Source organism: Silurus meridionalis, chromosome 3 (assembly GCF_014805685.1).
Source record: "Silurus meridionalis isolate SWU-2019-XX chromosome 3, ASM1480568v1, whole genome shotgun sequence".
NCBI lineage: Eukaryota > Metazoa > Chordata > Actinopteri > Siluriformes > Siluridae > Silurus > Silurus meridionalis.
The window spans coordinates 15,142,807-15,160,445 of NC_060886.1; the positions used below are offsets into that span (position 1 = coordinate 15,142,807).

General features: G+C 36.7%; 1 protein-coding gene and 1 long non-coding RNA gene across 3 annotated transcripts in view; one reads left to right on the forward strand and one right to left on the reverse strand.

Moving 5' to 3' along the window:
* The window catches only part of ncam2 (neural cell adhesion molecule 2), a 182,308-nt gene that overhangs the window by 36,816 nt on the left and 127,853 nt on the right, over nucleotides 1–17,639 (forward strand). The gene's annotated exons all lie outside the window — the stretch shown is intronic.
* Nucleotides 2,200–3,861, reverse strand: LOC124383288. Its single transcript, XR_006925249.1, has 3 exons — nucleotides 3,702–3,861; nucleotides 2,390–2,444; nucleotides 2,200–2,271 (listed from the first exon to the last, which is right to left on the reverse strand). It is a non-coding gene; the product is annotated as an uncharacterized LOC124383288 (long non-coding RNA).

Consider the following 17,639-nt stretch of genomic DNA (forward strand, 5'->3'; position numbering starts at 1 on the left):
ACACACACACACACACACACACACACACACACACAAACACACACATCTGTACGTTCATTTTAATTCATTAATTTTTTTATGCAAAATAATTTAACTGAAAAGTAACTCGCATTACTTTTTTTTAGAAGTATCTCAGATATTAATGTGTAAATTTATAAAGTAACGCGCTACTTTACTCGTTACTCCAGAAAAGTAATATTATTACGTAACGCACGTTACTTGTAACGCGTTACCCCCAACACTGCATATCAGTATCAAAATACAAAACACGATACTTTATATTGTGATTTATTAACTTTATCAACAAAGCTCAGGCTTTTAGTGTTGCACAGTCCTAAACTTACAACATCAGTGAATGTTGTCCACAAATCACATTTCTCCATGCAAACACCAGGTGCCCAGTCAACAGTCAAGACCTGAGTGAAGGCATTTCCTGCTCAAACAGTTGTTGAATAATCTTTTGTCTTGATCCCCATTGTGTAAGGGAATTTTATAAGAGTTTTTGCTGAGGAAAGACCAATTTCTGTGTGTGCATCTTAAGTTCCTGCTGACTCTTTCATCTATAATAAAAACACAATTTGCTGCCTCTTCCAGCTGTGGCTGTATTCACAGTATTCAAGTACCCACTGCTCTTACAGACCTGAGGTCTTCACAATTCCATCTGAAGAGAGAGAAAGATAAAGAGAGGGGAAATGCTTTCAGTTAGGGATTAAATATTTTTAATAGAATACTGTTTACTAACTATCCATTAATTTAAAGCTGATTTGTGATTTATTTTGCTGCATTGGGGTGTACATATTACATCTACATTATAGTCTACATAATACACACCTTTTATAAAAGCTAGGCTATTATTGTTTGTTTTTTGCTGACCTTGACCATGCTTGTTAAATGTTTGATGCTTTTTGTTCTCACTCAAGCATGTGTGCTTAAAGCGGCACAACAAATAGATTTCTGCAGTAGCACTGATTGTTTTTAGCGTTGAAATGATACTAGTGTTACTAATAAAAATATTTTTTTCCCCCCAATCACCCTTTACTAAAGTTTCTTGAACTACAAATTTTCATATTATACGGTGTTGCAAGAATTTTATAACTTATTAGGTGAACATGCATACAGTATATGACATTCTCGGGTGAACCAGATGAATTAAACATGAAGTTCAAGACATTCAGTATTCATTTATAACTAAAATTGCATACACCATTCAATGCAGGAAAAAACTAAGAAAAAAAACACAAAACTTTCACCTACTTATTTGCAGTGCCTTCTGTACATTTACTATCAACATTCTGGCACAAGAATAGGTTGCAGTTACGGTCAGTTTATGAGCCCGGAAAGTCTAATTATATGGCGTGAATAGTATAGACTGGAAGAAGAAGTGAGAAACACTCAATATGTTAACAAAAAAGTTAAATTATTCACTACATATTCATTTTATTCAAATTCCATAGTGCCAGAGGTTAGCATAGAACATTTTAGTAAAACTTCATACATTACTATGCAGCCTATACTTGGACACCAGTGCGGTTTGGGTTGCAATGTGGTTGCATGCAAACATTTTTTTTTTTGAGAGTGAGTTGCCCAGAGCCTATACCAGGAGAACTCAAAATGAGCAATGATGCCAATCTATCTCCAGATTATGCACGAAAGTAACACATCTTAATTTAAAAGAAGGAAAATTACTACTGATGGTTAAACTGTTTTAATCCAAATAGTCTGATAATAAAATACATGATCACTTGAATTCATGCACGTATTTCATTAAGACTCAATATCATGGTTCTGTTTATGACACATTATATCTTATTGTCATTTTTTTTAAGAGTTCTGTCAAAAGCCTGATTTTTTTTATCTTGATATTAACCTTCATCAGTATCCTATGTAAAGCTGGATTTTCCATAAAAAAACTCTAAAAAGTACAATTTCCTTTGCTGATTTGTCTCAATTGGTTTAAAAGCTGCAGGAAGGAGTCCAGCTCTTGTTTCCTGGATTGGTGGAGTACACAGACCACATATTTCTCTCTTCTGATGGATTAGCCAATGCCTGAAGTGTGAAAACAATAAGAATTGGGCTTCACAAAAAGGAAACTAGGAAGCAGGTCATCATTCATGAACCTTTCTGTGCGAGTGCAGACCCACAGGGACAGTCAAAATGCTAGTTTTCTTGCCCCTAACCATTCATGTCCCTCCAGATTTACAGGGCATCAGCTTTCAGGCTGCTCGACACAGCACTCATCTGTGGCTGGACAATGGTGGGTGTGACAGATAGCTGAGCGGAGTGTGGGGAAAGAGGAGAGAAAAAAAAATTCACAGCAAAGCCCTTAATCATAATTGGCAGAGCAAAAGTATAACAGCAAACAGGTGTTACAGTCGAGGAGGTGACTCACTGTTCCTCTTGGCTAGAGATGTGTTGGTCGGAATGATGGTCCTTGCTTTTTCCACCTGAGGTGAAATTTTACATTTCCCTTTTACCGTCAAATTACTTTACATTCCCACACTCTAGTCAAACATTGCCATTTTGTTATACAACATATAGGCATAGTGGGAAACTGGGCAAACAGCAGTGACCCCAGCATTGGTGGTACAATGGTTAAGGCTCTGAGTTGCTGATGAGAAGGTCAAGAGTTTAATCTCTAGCACTAAGAGTCCATTACAGCAGACAGTCATTTTCAGGCCATTACCTGATTTATGAAGGTCACCACACTTTTGTCTCATTTATTTTGTGTCTTCCCAGATCTTCATCATGTTAATGAATGACTAATGAAAATCGGGCTCAGTGTCAGTGTGTATTTATACACCAGTCAAACAGGAAGTCGTGGGAGATTGTTTAAGGTTTCAGATTAACCCAAATAAAACAAATAATAAAAAAAAAGAAAATGTGAAGTTTTTTTAATCATTTCTAAATGTGCCACTAATTGTGATGTTTTTTTTATATTATATATTAAGTTTTTATATTATTATAATTTAGTCCACCTAACCAGAAAGATGTTTTTTTGTTACCTTTTTACCAATCTTTTCCAGGGGTGCCAATAATTGCTGGCAGATTTCAAAGCCCCATTCAGTTTCACTGGCCACTGCAAGTTCAAGGACTCTGTTTCTGAAAGTGTTTTACTATAGATTTTCTCCTGCCCGAAGTGTGACCATTTGCCCTTACTGTGGAACTTCCCTGAGGGGTGTAAGCTGCTTTACTAATGCTGCATGACAGGTGAGAAGGTTTGCACTGTGTTACTGAATGAGATCTCTGCTTTCACTGTATCTGACCTCACACTTTTGTCAAGGAGAAGAGAGGTTCAAACAGTGCGACTAGCTGCTTTGCTAGTTCGTGCTAAACTTTCACTGAACCTCCCTTGTGGATCCATCTTTTCTATTCTATAAACAAGCCCAAGTGTTGAAGTGATTGATTTTGACCACAAAGAACTCCATGTCCACTACTGGAGACCATCTGGTAACTTCTGTAGGCATGCAGAGATGCAGATTAGGGTTCCTGCTGAGCTTGTCTGGGCTGTTAGCGTTTAATCCTTAGAACAGGGTGCTAGATCAGAACAGCAACATGAGGCTTAATGAAGATTAATCATCCAATAAAATTGATCAATGATGCAGTTCAGGTACAAAGCGGAAGAAAAGATGGACACAAAAGAGATGGAGAAAGAAAATATTCTCTGTGTGTGTGTGTGTGTGTGTGTGTGTGTATACACTCACATGCAGCTGAATTTCAGGTGCAGCTTTTACAGTGCCGAGTATGTAATTTTAAATGCTAATACAGCCATCCATGTTATGAAATGACTGACAGCTCTTGTACATAAAGCGTTCTGATATTGAATGCGCACGAGGCAATTATGCTAGCTTAGCTGGAGGTGCTCACTCAAGGCCATTGAAGTGCACAGAGAATCTGCTTTGCTGCTAATTAGTAATGGCTCTGAGTTTAACACTAACTGATTTCAGGTGCTAAAGAGAAAATAGCTCATTACGGTAAATAGCCATTTCACCAGCATGGCCCCGATAGCAAAGTACACCTCTGAACTATGTGTGTGATTTTCACAGCGCTAGTCTGCTTTTACTTCCCTTTTCAAATTTTTTTTTCTTGAGTGGAAGGTTTCTGATGATGTTTGCTATCTTTGAGATGCACTCATTTATGCAGAACAAGTGAAGCAATTGAGTTTGATTAGCTATTAAGCTGAAGATGCAAAGCTGACATAAAAGTACACTTTGTTTTTCTTGTAAATTTATAGGCAAACATTCGAAGAGATGCGCTTTAGCAAGCCTAAAAAGATGTTGTTAATTTGTTTACACTTCCATTATACACAGTGCAATCCATACCATCACGATAATAGGGTTAATGTGAGAGTCAAGCTGCACAGAGTTCCACTGTACAATGTCAGAAAAGTGTAAAGTGGAAGATTACAAAGCACTGCACTGTATAGCAATAATTTTTTTTTGTTTTTTGGTTTCTACATAGATTAAATTCAGGACCCATGTAGGCCACAGAAGGATTAATATTGTGTTTAGCATAGAGGCACTGGGCAATGCGTGCAATGCTTGATTTGCTTCCCCACACTTCCAGCACCCTGCAGGAAGCCCAGGATGAGTGTGCAGTTGTGTGATAAGGGAAGAGACTTAGGTGAAAAAAAGGTGAAAACAAACATATAGCGAAAGTTTATGAGCTGAAAATGAAAGGCTATCTGAGGAAAATAGGAATAGTTTTCACCCTCAAAAATACATTTACTCACATCGCCATGATCCAATAAGGGCTAATGTTAGAGTTGACGCTACAGCTCTCTGGATTTTCATGCATATTTCTTATGCTCAGAGGTACATTTCAGAAGAAATTACACACGACTTTACTATAAATTTAGCCACTCTGTCAAAAAACATTTTTCATTATCTCAATGGATTACAATGAGCGTTCCTCAATGGGATGATTTCCGTTTTTAAAATACAGCTTAAAAATAGCCATACCAGACATTAATGCTAGAGCTGCTCTTTATTCAAAGTTAATAGGCTAAAATTTTAACCGTTAGCAAAAATGTCTTTCACTTTCCACTTTTGACAATATGAAGGTATAATATTGCAGTCATGCTCTGACATTTGTCTGAATTGTGTTAGAACGCGTTACCTTGCTGCCGTTTAGTTACTAAATTGGAGTCAGTTCAATGCCAGCTGTCTATCACCTCTGAGCTGGATTTAACAGCATTTTTATGTGCATGCAATCGAAACGATCAAATGATATATCAATAAAAGAGAACTCGCAAGCATGAACCACAGTCTTCACAAAAGAAAAAAACATGAAACGAGGCAAGCTCACAGACTTAGTGCTTACAGTGTATATTTTTGTACAAGCTACATTATATGCACAAATGTTTGTAGACACCAAACGTGAATTTTATTTTGTTTTTGTTTACATAGAAAGTTTTGTCGAGGGTGACAGTCTTATATAAAATGATCCTATATCAAAGTTTTACATCAAAGCTGGTGTTCATTGTGTGTAATAAAAAAGATATCCTATGCAAAGTTACTCTCTAGTGCACTATTTGAGTGTCAGCTATTGTATTGTTGTCTGAAATCTCAGGGGACACGTTTTATTAGTTCGGCATTGTACAACCAATGCACAATACAGCCACACTAAGGTAGCACTTTGCTTAATTCTATTAAATTCCATTCATTTTTATGTGTAGCAAATTAGCTACACATATTAAAAATAAAAATCTTGAAAGGAGCTACGCTCAAAAGAGAATCCATTCTCATCTGGGTGACACCAGATATCTGTTCATTATAGTCTTGTCATTGCTGAGGTTATTAGCTGTTCACTAAAGGACACTTGATTGTAAAACTGTGGGCAATTGTAGTTCTAAGCCACTGTAGCAGAACAAAATTATTACAGTCCAAACCCATCTTCATGGTTCTTAAGTGGAACCATTAACTGTAGTCTCATGTATCTTTAGGGTGTTCATGTGGAACAAACCTCAGCAGCAGTGAGTGGTTTCCAATTGATGAAAACTCTCATCCAGAATTAAGAGCTCCATACAAACTTATTTTATTGTGGAGCAAACCAAGTTTGAATAAAATGTAGTAAAAATGTTCCCTAACAAGGACTAAAGTGATACAAAAATTTAATCAATAAAAAAGCAATGTCTTTAAAACTGAAAATCACTTTATAAAGACTTTATTAAGTTAAGCAGGTTATTTGTAATGTTTGGATTGGACATGTGTTGGTGAAGTGTTCTTACTTGTTAACGTGGTCTACCAATGTGTTTCTTGACACTCTACCAAAAGGCATAATATAAAATCTTCTTTGGTTTAAATGTGGTTATTATGTTATCGCTGTAGCCTCATGATTTGTGGAAGCAGCCAACCCAGAAGATGAAATAGTTGTTTTTTAAGTATACATAATTTTTTTCCAGCACATTTTTATTAACAGTGGGTTGAAATGTTCCTTCCTTGGACCACTTTTGATAGTTACTGACCACTGCAGACCAGGAACATCTCACAAGAGCTTCAATTTGGGAGATGCTCTTTTCCAGTCTTCTAGCCATTCACAATTTGGCCGTTGCAAACTCGCTCAAATCCTTAGGCTTATATTGAAAATTTGCCTGTTTCACTGGCTCTTTAAAATAATAATGAGTGATCATCTTCTGTGAAGAATTAGCATAGATAATGTATTAGCCATTACAAGGTATCCCATTACTGTCCAGTAGCACAGCTCTGCTGGAGTGCATATCCATTTACAAAAGAAAAGTAGAGTGCATAAAATGAGAATGAAAGAAAAAAATAATAATTTGCTTTAATGGGTTAATGTTGATTTCACCTGCTGCCGTTTAATTAGGTAATTGAACATCTGAGTCAACTAAATGAGTGCTCATGTAAGTCTCTCACTCAGGTGAAACGCTGTTAATGGTTCTTAAACTGCCTGCTGGACTCAGGCCCAAGAGGATAAAGAAAATTCTTTTTTTCAATTTCTTTTAAGAGCTTAAATATTAGCTCAGCAATTTAATCTAAAAGCTCCCAGCTAATCAGCTGTGCAACCACATGTACTTAATTTATGAGCTTAGCCACAATGCTGGACCTTTGTCAATGCAGGTAAAAAGAGTTATTATAAAATCCGAAAGAATTTGAGCAAAAGTAGCAGAAGGGAAAATGTCATGTTCTAAAGTGTAAAAGGAAGAAGAACGACTTGTAACAAGAATAATGTATTGTACAACGTAGATGAATGATTATAATAACTTTGAATGATATAATGGAATTTTAAATTGCGTGTATAATTCTTATTTCTACACAATGTCTGACTAGGTTGTCATGGGCTTTATCAACTGAGATGTGGATTTTCTTTATTCAAATGCATACTCAATCAACTTTATAGCCCATTTGAAAGGGGTATCCTACTTAACTATAACTCCAATTTTTTTAACACTTGAGACACAGAATTCAACAATGAATGGATTGTAACAAAGTCATATTCAACTGGATATGATTCAAAGACTGATTATTTCAAGTTGATAATTTAACAATTGAGTCAATTGCGTGAAAACAAAGTGAGTTTCATTGAATGTTGGAAAGACATCAATGAACATCAAGTTCAGTTCCATTGAATGTTGGAAAGACATTTTTCAAGTTGTGATAGTTGTGACACTTGTGTGTAAAAAGTGCCATATGTTCTATTTAGCATGCTTAATAGGGAGCTGAGTTTAAAAATGGAAAGCCCCACTTAGTGTACCTTTAATTGCAGCTGCTGTTGCGCTTGCTACATCACGCATGAAGAGTAAAGTAACGATGTGGAAATGGTCAGCTGTAGCAGCCTGCTGGGATGAATTCAGCTTTAGACTTTAATGTAGCTCTGAAAAGAAAGTGTTTCTTAAGCACAGCTCTAATTATTCCTTTCAATTTTCATGCATTTTCAAGTTACTGCTTTTAGTTTGACTTTTTCAGCCGGTGAAAGTAATCATATACTGTACGTACATGCACATTCTGCACTGCAGTGATTAACTCTCTTTGGGACAGTTTTTGGCAAGAAATTTTTTTTGAAGGTTTTATTAAGAGACTTTTTTTGATTCAAGCATCTGTTTAGCAGATGGATAAAGAGTACATTGTGAGGCCCCATGTGTACGAGCACTGATAAAGATTCCATTCCAAGTGAAGAGACTTCACAATGTTAGCATGTGCCAATATCTATTAGCAGGACGCACGGACACCCTGAGGACATAAAGGACAGGCTCTAATCACTACATAAACTAAAACTGTCCCCATTCTGCCTGACACTTTAATACTTTGTTTGAATGGCCACCCCCATAATGGAATTGGCTCTGATGTATGGGAGGTGTGAAATTTATTGTCATTGTGTGAGAATCTGCACAGTGGGAGTGAGAGAGGTTACATTTTAGCCCCAAAGATAGCCCATTACAGAGGTTAAGTTTCTTTTTTATGGCTGGCTTGTCACTGTTGCCCTGGCCGAAACTGGCTGGAGGAGTTAGGGAGCTTTGCTTTGCTGGGGTGAAAGAAGAGGATTGTGGAGAGGTACATCTGCCACTTTCTCTGTGTCAGCACTATCGGCTCCCTGTATCTGATGAGTTATCTTGTCTGGAAGCATGTCTTTATCCATCCTGTCTTTGTGGGGATATAAAACAACATGGCCTCTGCAAGCACCCTGGATTTGTAATGTCAACTAAAGGTAAAGAAAAGGCACAGAATGCCTACATGGTCTTCTGCATACTGTATCTTTTCCATATTGTTTGTCAAGGCTACTCTATTTACAATAACTGTGGTGGACTGTAATTGAAAATCTGAAAAAAAAAAAAATTCAAAATAATTTGACTTGAAATGAATTAGAATTAGCACAATATTAAGAGAAAAGTGATGAAATCTCATGTGATCTCACCTAGGTGGTTATCATCATTGTCCAGCCATTAGTCACCTCTTGAGATCAAGTTTCATATTATCACAGTGCTTTTGTTTATGTAACCCTTATTTTATTCAATAATAACCTCCAAATTCAAGTGTCTAATTATGCCTAATTTATAAATTAATAACTTTTATTCTGATAAAAGTTCTTTTGATGTTGTAGGAGGTAAAAGCTTTTGATTAACAAGCTATTTGTTTAATAGTTGATTGTTCAACTATTAAATTCACCTCCATAACGAAAAGCCGGCTGCATACCATTAGCATGTTTGGGCCTAGAAAATGGAGCTGCATGCAAAAAGAAAGGGCACCAACTGTAAAATGTGGTACTGCTTTGGATCTCCTTAGATCTGGTGTTCGGTCATGCAGGGAAGCTGAGTAAGGGCTATAGTAATTTCCACCAGGACCCAGTGACCTTCGAAGTTGTATAGAGCTTTGAAGAACATAAGAAACAAACCCAAGTCAACACCGGAATCTGTGTTGTGGAATGTTCAGCTTAATGCAAAAGGGTAGTCTTCATACGTAAACCTAAGAAGAAAAAGCTGCTTTGAAATTCTTGGTGAAGGAGTGCTCCAGTCTTCCCACAATTGCATGATTGTGATTTCATGGTAAATAAAATCACAATGAATGAAATAATCAATCAGTCAATCGGTAACTTTTGCCCAACTATTCCAACAAGCATGTCAGTAACATCGATACTGAAGTTCTGTCAGCATGCTCATTATGTCAGCATGAACAAGACAACACACTGCGCCCCTTATTCTAGCTGCTGCTATACTCAGTGCCAGCCACTGTGGGTATCAGAAAAGTCACTGTAGCCATTCTCAGCCATCCGCTGAGAATGAATAGAAAAATGCCAGAGTTGGCAGGCAGTTAAGCCAAGCACTTGTGTAGATTTCATAGGAAAGCACTGCCAGTTGCTTGGTTTATTCTTATGTTGCCAAAACAAATCCTTGTCAGCCGTCATTTCCTCCTTTGCGAATTTAAATGATGCAACTCAACTACTCATTAAAATGTTCACTATGTCATGATTAACACTTATGCATATATGCATAAGAAAGGAATTTATATATGTGACCTGGTGTCAGGTTTTAACATAAGTGGCTTTTGTAGTATCTGATTATTAGACAATCCAATGGGGCTCCTTTGTATAATCATATTGCATTTGACAAAAAACAAGTGCAACTAAAGTGCTAGATATTGTATTTCTTTCTGTGCACTTAGAAATGTGAGTTACAATACATAAATGGTTCTAAAATTGCAAAGCCATAGGGGGGTGCCAAAGAAACTGCAGAAAAAGTTCTGCTTGACTCAGGTAGATTTTATTTTACCAATGGTCATTGTTACAAAGCAGATTTACAGAAATGCATACATTTCAGATATAAATATTAAATTTATAAGGGTATCTATAATGAACAAGAGGTGGCAGAGGAACGGAAAATTGCTTGAGTTGAAATTAGAAAGAAGCCTTGAGAAGAGCCAGGCTCAGAAGGGAGCAAATACTCATCTAGTTGACAGCAGGTAGTGTTACTGTAATTAATTTCCTATGTATAACTTTATAGTATAAAGTCAAAAAGTGGAGTTGTGTCCCTGGGAACTTTAAGGAGCAATTTAGAAATATGAGCATCAGAGTCATTTACTAAGCTTTAATTGTTCCATTTGATTAAAACTGCTTTGGCACAAAAAGTGGAATGAATGTTCTAAAACATTTAGAAGCAAAGCAGTTAACATTAAGTAAGGAATAAAACATGATAGGATGTACTGTTGCTGAAAATCATTCGATGGTAGTGTGGTGTGCAGTAGATTAGATTTATATTAGGCAGATGTCGCCTCCCAAAAAGCTACATCATATCAACCATTATAAATTGTGGTAATTGTTATTTTTATGCTGTCTATTTTTAGCATTAGATTATGTAGCACTTCTGCCACACAGATCCCTGTGAATAAGTTGTCAGTACTAAAACAATATTCTATGAAAACAAAAGAAATAATAAATTGCAGCCTGAACAAGTGTCTAAGCTGTGCTATTACAGCAAACTAGTTAATACCTTCTGGCCAATGTGAATCAAGAAATCAGCAGCACTATGGTATAAAATCAAAAAATGTGCCAGCGAATCACAATACATGATCATCCCACTATCACGTAATGAGTTTGTTATAATGCTATCAGAAATTTTTTGTGCGTAGCCTTTAGATTCAGCGCCACAGGATTTTAGTTTGATTGAAATGTGATTGATTCTCCAATTTGAACCCTTTTGAGAGACTCTAAAACCCTGTCTTATTTCCTACATTTCTAAATGGTGATTGGATATTAATGGTTCAGCTGCAATGGTTGCAGCGATATTTGGCTCCTATAGTCATGTATTTGTCTTGCTTTATTCTACAGAAAAAAGGAAGATGATTCAAGCGGTAGCTGATTCAGTGTGATGCGCATGGATCTCTCGAGTCTGCTGGATGCTAATCATGTCTCCGTGTGGCTAATTGCCATTTCCAGGCAGTCTAGCTCAAGGGCAGGATGTGCAGATTGTCATTTCCTTGTCTTTGTTGGGCTGTGCATTCAGGCACAGCAATGAATTTACACACACACACACACACACACACACACACACACACACACACACACACACACACACCTTTTTTCTGCCACTACTATTGTATCAGCAATCTCTCTCTCTCCTTTACTTTCTCTCTCTCTCTCTCTCTCTCTCTCTCTCTCTCTCTCTCTCTCTCTCTCACACGCTCTCTCTCACTCTCGCGCATGCTTTCCCTTTATCTGTTTGGCTAATGGCTTTCCTCAGCCTCCTAAGGGAGCATTTCACACACTATAGCTAAGATCTCTATGCCAATAGTGGGGTCAGTGTTAATAAAGAGACTCTGGGAATAGGGTGTTCACATTATTTTGTAGTTGCAGGAGAATCTGTGATGCAGCCAAGTTCCATAATGATACAGCTGCACACAAATTCTAACCTTTAGATGTAAGTATATAAATGTGCAACCATTGTTCTAATCCTGTCTTCCTCTCTTAAAAATGTTTTATCATGTAGCACCTTGTGTTTGTGACCTCAACAATAGGCTGTTTTGGCTGTAAGCGACGATGCTTTCTCGTCGTAAAAATATTATTTGACAAGTGATTAGTTAGCTCCAGTTATTATCGAGATTTTAATAGCAAAAGTGATGATTCATAACTGAGATACCTATACTCTGATAGGACTTGAGTAGGACTGGCAGCATAACTGCAATACAATGAAAGTGACATGTTTTTTGGTAATATTTCCATAAGTGTCAGTGTGGTGGTGTTTTATTGAAACAATAGTAAAATAAAATAGGCTACAATAGAATAAAGAATGTATTGTGGTGACAACAAATTGTGACACCTAATGCTGCAGCAATTAATTGTGACAGTGAGTCGGGGCAGCTGTAGCAGGAGAAAGTAAGCTTGAACAGGAGTCGACCCCAGACACGTGACACAGACAAAACTGTCAACATGTGACACATGAGCTGACCCACCAATCCATCAGTGGCTGAAGCATGCCTTTATACCTGCCTTTTGCCATTTTATGTCTTGATATGTCTTGATATCAACACAGTTTACTACACAATAAAGCGATAATTTGTTGTCACCATATTGCATGTAGAGATTACATATCCAATTAAATTTTTGTTTGTATAGCTCATTTAACAATGGACATTGTCATTACAGAGATAATATATGCATACATCTTAATGCTGCATAACGTTACTGTGCTAAACGTGTTACACGCACAAAGTATTTCAAGTTTTGAAATTTTAATCATGTTGTCCCTCTCTTTTATACCCTCTCTCTTACATACCCTCGCTCTCTTCATCTGTTTGGCTAATGGCTTTCTTTGGCCTCCTAGGGGAGCATTTCCCAAACTATAGCCAAGATCTCTAAGCCAAGAGTGGGGTCAGTGTTAATAAAGAGACTTGTTCTGGGAATAGGTTGTTTACACGGTTTTGTAGTTGCAGAAGAATCTGTGATGCAGCCAAGTTCCCTTGCGACACAGCCATAGCACCAATTCTAACCTTTAGATTTGCAAACACAGCTAACGTCAGCACATGCCTTGTAGATATATAGAAAGTGTAATTTGTTTCTGAATAAAGTTCAGGCATTGACACAGATCATTCACGTCATCTACTATATTTGTCAGCTGTTAAATTATTGTGTGTCCACTGTGGGTTAGTTGAGGCCGGTCTGTGAAATGAGGTGTGTGTGTGTGTGTGTGTGTGTGTGTGTGTGTGTGTGTGTGTTGGTAAAACATTTACTGACTGGGTAAAAATAGGGTGTAAGAGTGTGTCTACATCTATCCTCATCTGGACACCCTCCCACCTGCCTCCCCCAGCATAGCGGGGCCTTGTTGACATTTTCATCTGCGTCGTGTGTAATTTATGTAACGATAGTGTTGTGCCTGTGCACACTCCAGAACCGTGTAAATGCAAGCAGCGAGAAAAAGTACAAATTGCTTTTTTAAATTGCCTAGACAAGTATCCTGCTTTTACTCAATAAAGACAAAGCACACAGTTCTAGCAGGAGTAGGGGCTGCATTGGCTCAGGTCTTCACAACAGTGAAGCATATGTGGGCTACAATCATTTTGTACATTAGGTACATGAAAGGTTGTTAACCCACTGCAGTCAAAAATTGGTACAACAGCATTTATGCATTCATCATGTAGGTACTGTTGCAACATCATAGATCCAGTGCTGTATTATTCAGTGAAGCCTTGTGTTTGGTATCTGCATATTTAAACAACTATGTTTCTTTGTGAGGGAAAGTCTGTAATTCAAGCATGCACATGTTCAGATGGTGCAGATGTTTTCTCAAATAGTAAGAAACAAATGCAAACAGATTTCTTATGCATCACTTTTAGACAAGACATATGTCTTATGTGCACTCAAAAGTGTTGATTTAATTGGCCTTTATGTAATGTATATGGGATCTCTGTAAAATTATTGGAAGTAATTTTACACAATATTATATAATTCATTCATTCATCTTCACTTTACCCTGCTCTTAGCAATTTAGCTGCTAGCTTATCAGACCCAGCTTTTAATGAAAGGAAAATGAATTTAGGATCCAACTAATGAATCTGTGGTTGTGAGGCAGTGCCCTTTGGCAACTATAAAAAAATAAAAATAAATACTATTTTATATATATATATATATATATATATATATATATATATATATATATATATATATATATATATATATATATAATTTTTTATAGATCAATCCAAAGGTGTTCTTGGATTATTATTGATTTATTTTTAATAAAAATAAATATATACACATTTGTATTATCACATATTTATTATAATAATAAAAATAAATCATAAATAATCCCAATGTTTGTCAGGGTTGACCAGAACATCTTTGGATTAATCAATGACTCAGTTGAGCTAATCTTTCAGATTTCTCCCCTTGACATCCAGGTCTTAGTCTCACTCCAGAGCTCCCATTTCCACAACGGAATCGGTCACCGTTTTGACTGGAAGAGATTGGACGTTTCAAATGGATGCCTGGTAGTTGCTTGTAAAAGATTATAGATCATTACCGCTGCTCAGCCTTAACTGAACATGTGACAGCTGAAGAGCGCCTCTGTCAGTCAGGAATTTTCTATTTGTGTGTTCTGCCAAAAGCCAATCAGATTATACTGCACTCGATTTCACACTGAAACTGTGATCAGATTCAGGCTGCATATTTCCGTGATGGCTTATGGAAACCCCAAGCTCTATAGAAGCGGTAGGAAGGAGGATGCTGTGTAAACACCCACTTGTATGTGTACATGTATGTATACACATTGAATGACTGCAGTAATTAGGTTTGACAATCTCTTCCAGTCTGTCTCTAGGCAAAAACGTCAAGTTGCATTCAGAGGCATCTTGAGAGAAAAAATACCCACTTGTTTATTTTCCTAGTTGTAAAACTAGATGTCTTTACTTCACTCCCACATACATTGAGTATCATTGTATCCTACCTATGTGCAACAGTATGAATACTATATTCAAGTCTTTTTCCACTTAGTCATAAGCTGTACAAAGGGAACCATTCTGTGGACCCTGGCCATAGTGAAATTGCAAATAGAATTGTAAAATTAATCCCTTTAATTGAAAAATAATTGATTGGCTAGAAAGTGGTAGCTAGCATAGCATAATAATGTACAGGGCAAATAGTCAGCTATTCATGTAACTTAATCTAGACTAAGTGAAAGAATTGGAAATGTGAATGTGTAGAAATAGTTTTTATTCCCTCGTAACTTTTTTATGTAGCTTATTTGTGATCTTCACAAAAAGCTGTTTGGCTGTAAGTGGCGGTGTTCTTTGTTTGTAAAACATATTATTTGACAAGTGATTTGTCCACCCCAGTTATTATCCCAATTGAAATAGCAAAAGTGATGATTCATAGAGTAATCATAGAAATACTATGTTGAGTGTTGCACAGAACTGGCATGATAACTGCAATACAATTAAAGTGCCATGTTATTTTGGTAATTTTCCATAAGTGTCAGTGTGGCACTGTTTTATTGAAACAATGGTAAAATATAATAGGCTACAATAGAATGAATGAAGAATGTATTATGACAGCGAGTTGGCGGCTGTAGCAGGAGAAAGAAAGCTCTAAACGTGAGCATGAATGAGAGTCGACCTCAGACATGTGACACAGATGAAACTGTCAACATGTGACATAAGAGTTCGCCCTGCAATCCATCAGAGGCTAAAGCATACCTTTATACCTACCTTTTGCCATTTTATGTCTTGCTATGAGTTAACTATATTTATACAAAATAATGATCATTTATTTTTCCCAAATTGCACATAGAGACTAGATACGAATGCTGCACTACATCCATATTCAATATGTGATCAGACATATCATGCCAGTGATTTACTGACCAGTGAATATTGAGAAATAATGCAGTAAAAGGGGTTAACACCCTGTGATCATATACAAGCCAATTGTAAAGTGAAATATGTTCTAATGCATGTAATAAACATTGTATGGCTTTTAACTATTTAATGATTGACTTACTGCTTCAATTAGGTTGAGACCAGTCATTTTTAAAGATTATAACAATTTGGACTCGGGTTTATCTTGGTCTCAGACTAAGAGGATTCGGGATTTTGGCTGCATTTACACTTAGCATTAACATGCAGTCACCCTGATCTGATCAAGCAGATCGGATAATCAGTCAATCAGGACATAGTGCATTCACACTTGGCAACATCAACTGCCTTTTTTTTATTTAGATAACCGATCAAATCTGTATTTTCCATGCAATATTTAAATAAGTCTGCAGAAGATGGCCCCGGTGCAGAGTCGACTTGAAGTGGTGGGTTTTCATTTAAAAAACATTTTCAGTCACAGGAAATTTTCCCTTAAAATGAGAAGGATGAGGAGGCTGCTTTAAACCTCCCTGAAACAATCTGCTGTATAATTGTATTGAGTGCTGTATAAATAAAGGTGATTTGACTTCTATATTCAGGTTCACCAGCATAAACATTGGATGGCCAGGCAGTTTACATGAGTGTGTTGGGGAACTCTGGGATATTTGATATTTGTTTTGATATTTGTTTACACTTATGTATGTGGACAACTTCCAAATACTGGTCATATATTAAGTGTAAACGCAGCCTTTATTCTCAAGACCAGTAAAGACCTCAACACTAAATTGCAGGTTTATAGTCTGATTCATTTGTTAACATCATTAATGTGAGTAAAAACAAAACTTATTTTCTCAACTTATTTCTAATTGGATTTCTTTTGTTACTATGCCGGGACAGAAATCAATAGAGGATCATGTCAAAAATGTCACCAAAATTAATACAAATTAATACAAAAAAATATAAAATCCTAGACATAATTTCAAACAAGTAAATGAGACCTTGTTGGGGTTTTTTTTATAGCAATTGATATAAAATAAATAATATCACAAGAGCTGTTTTCATGAATATGAGCACAATTGCAAACTTAATATTGTTTTTATACAAGCGTTTTCTTGTATTGTACAGTCTTGACTTGGTCTCAGTTTAGGTGGACAACAACATTAGCTTTAGCACGGCCATATCCACACGTTTTCCCTCAAAAGGAACCCTGTCTTCACACTAAAAATCTTTATGCCAGTATAGGTTCTGTTTGGTGAAGATACGATGGGTTCATCTGTAATCGATATGATGTCTTTTTCAAGTCATTACAGATTGTGGAGGCCTGCTGTCTGTTTACCAAGGTTGATTATTGTGTTACACCTGTAATTGCAGCCTTAAAACAGTCAGTTGCTTCCAGTCATGGAGTATAAATGCTTTGGTATTTGGACGTATGGGGCTGTAGGTTGACAAAGGCTAGAAACCTCAGATCTAAGTAAACATTTTGAATTCCTTTTACCTGTTCCCAATACGTGTAAGACATGGTTTTTCAAACAGTGAAAACAGTTCTCTACGTAGTCTCAGTTGATTTGCCTGCCAGGTCCTATCATTCCTCTATTAATTTTTGGGTTGCTTTGAAGCAATCACAGATTATAAATTAGATTTTTTTTTATCCCACCAAGAGCTAACATCATTCATGCATCTGTGATTTTAAGCAATAGTGCTTTTAGCAGTGCTTGGCACTGATACAAAAGCCTGTGTGGTTCAGTGAGGGTTCAGTAAGTGAGACTAGATGCTATTAGAGTGGAACTAGAGGTCATTGTCTGAATTGTTGTGGTCCACAGCTGCAGAATTCTGTCAGACACATTCATT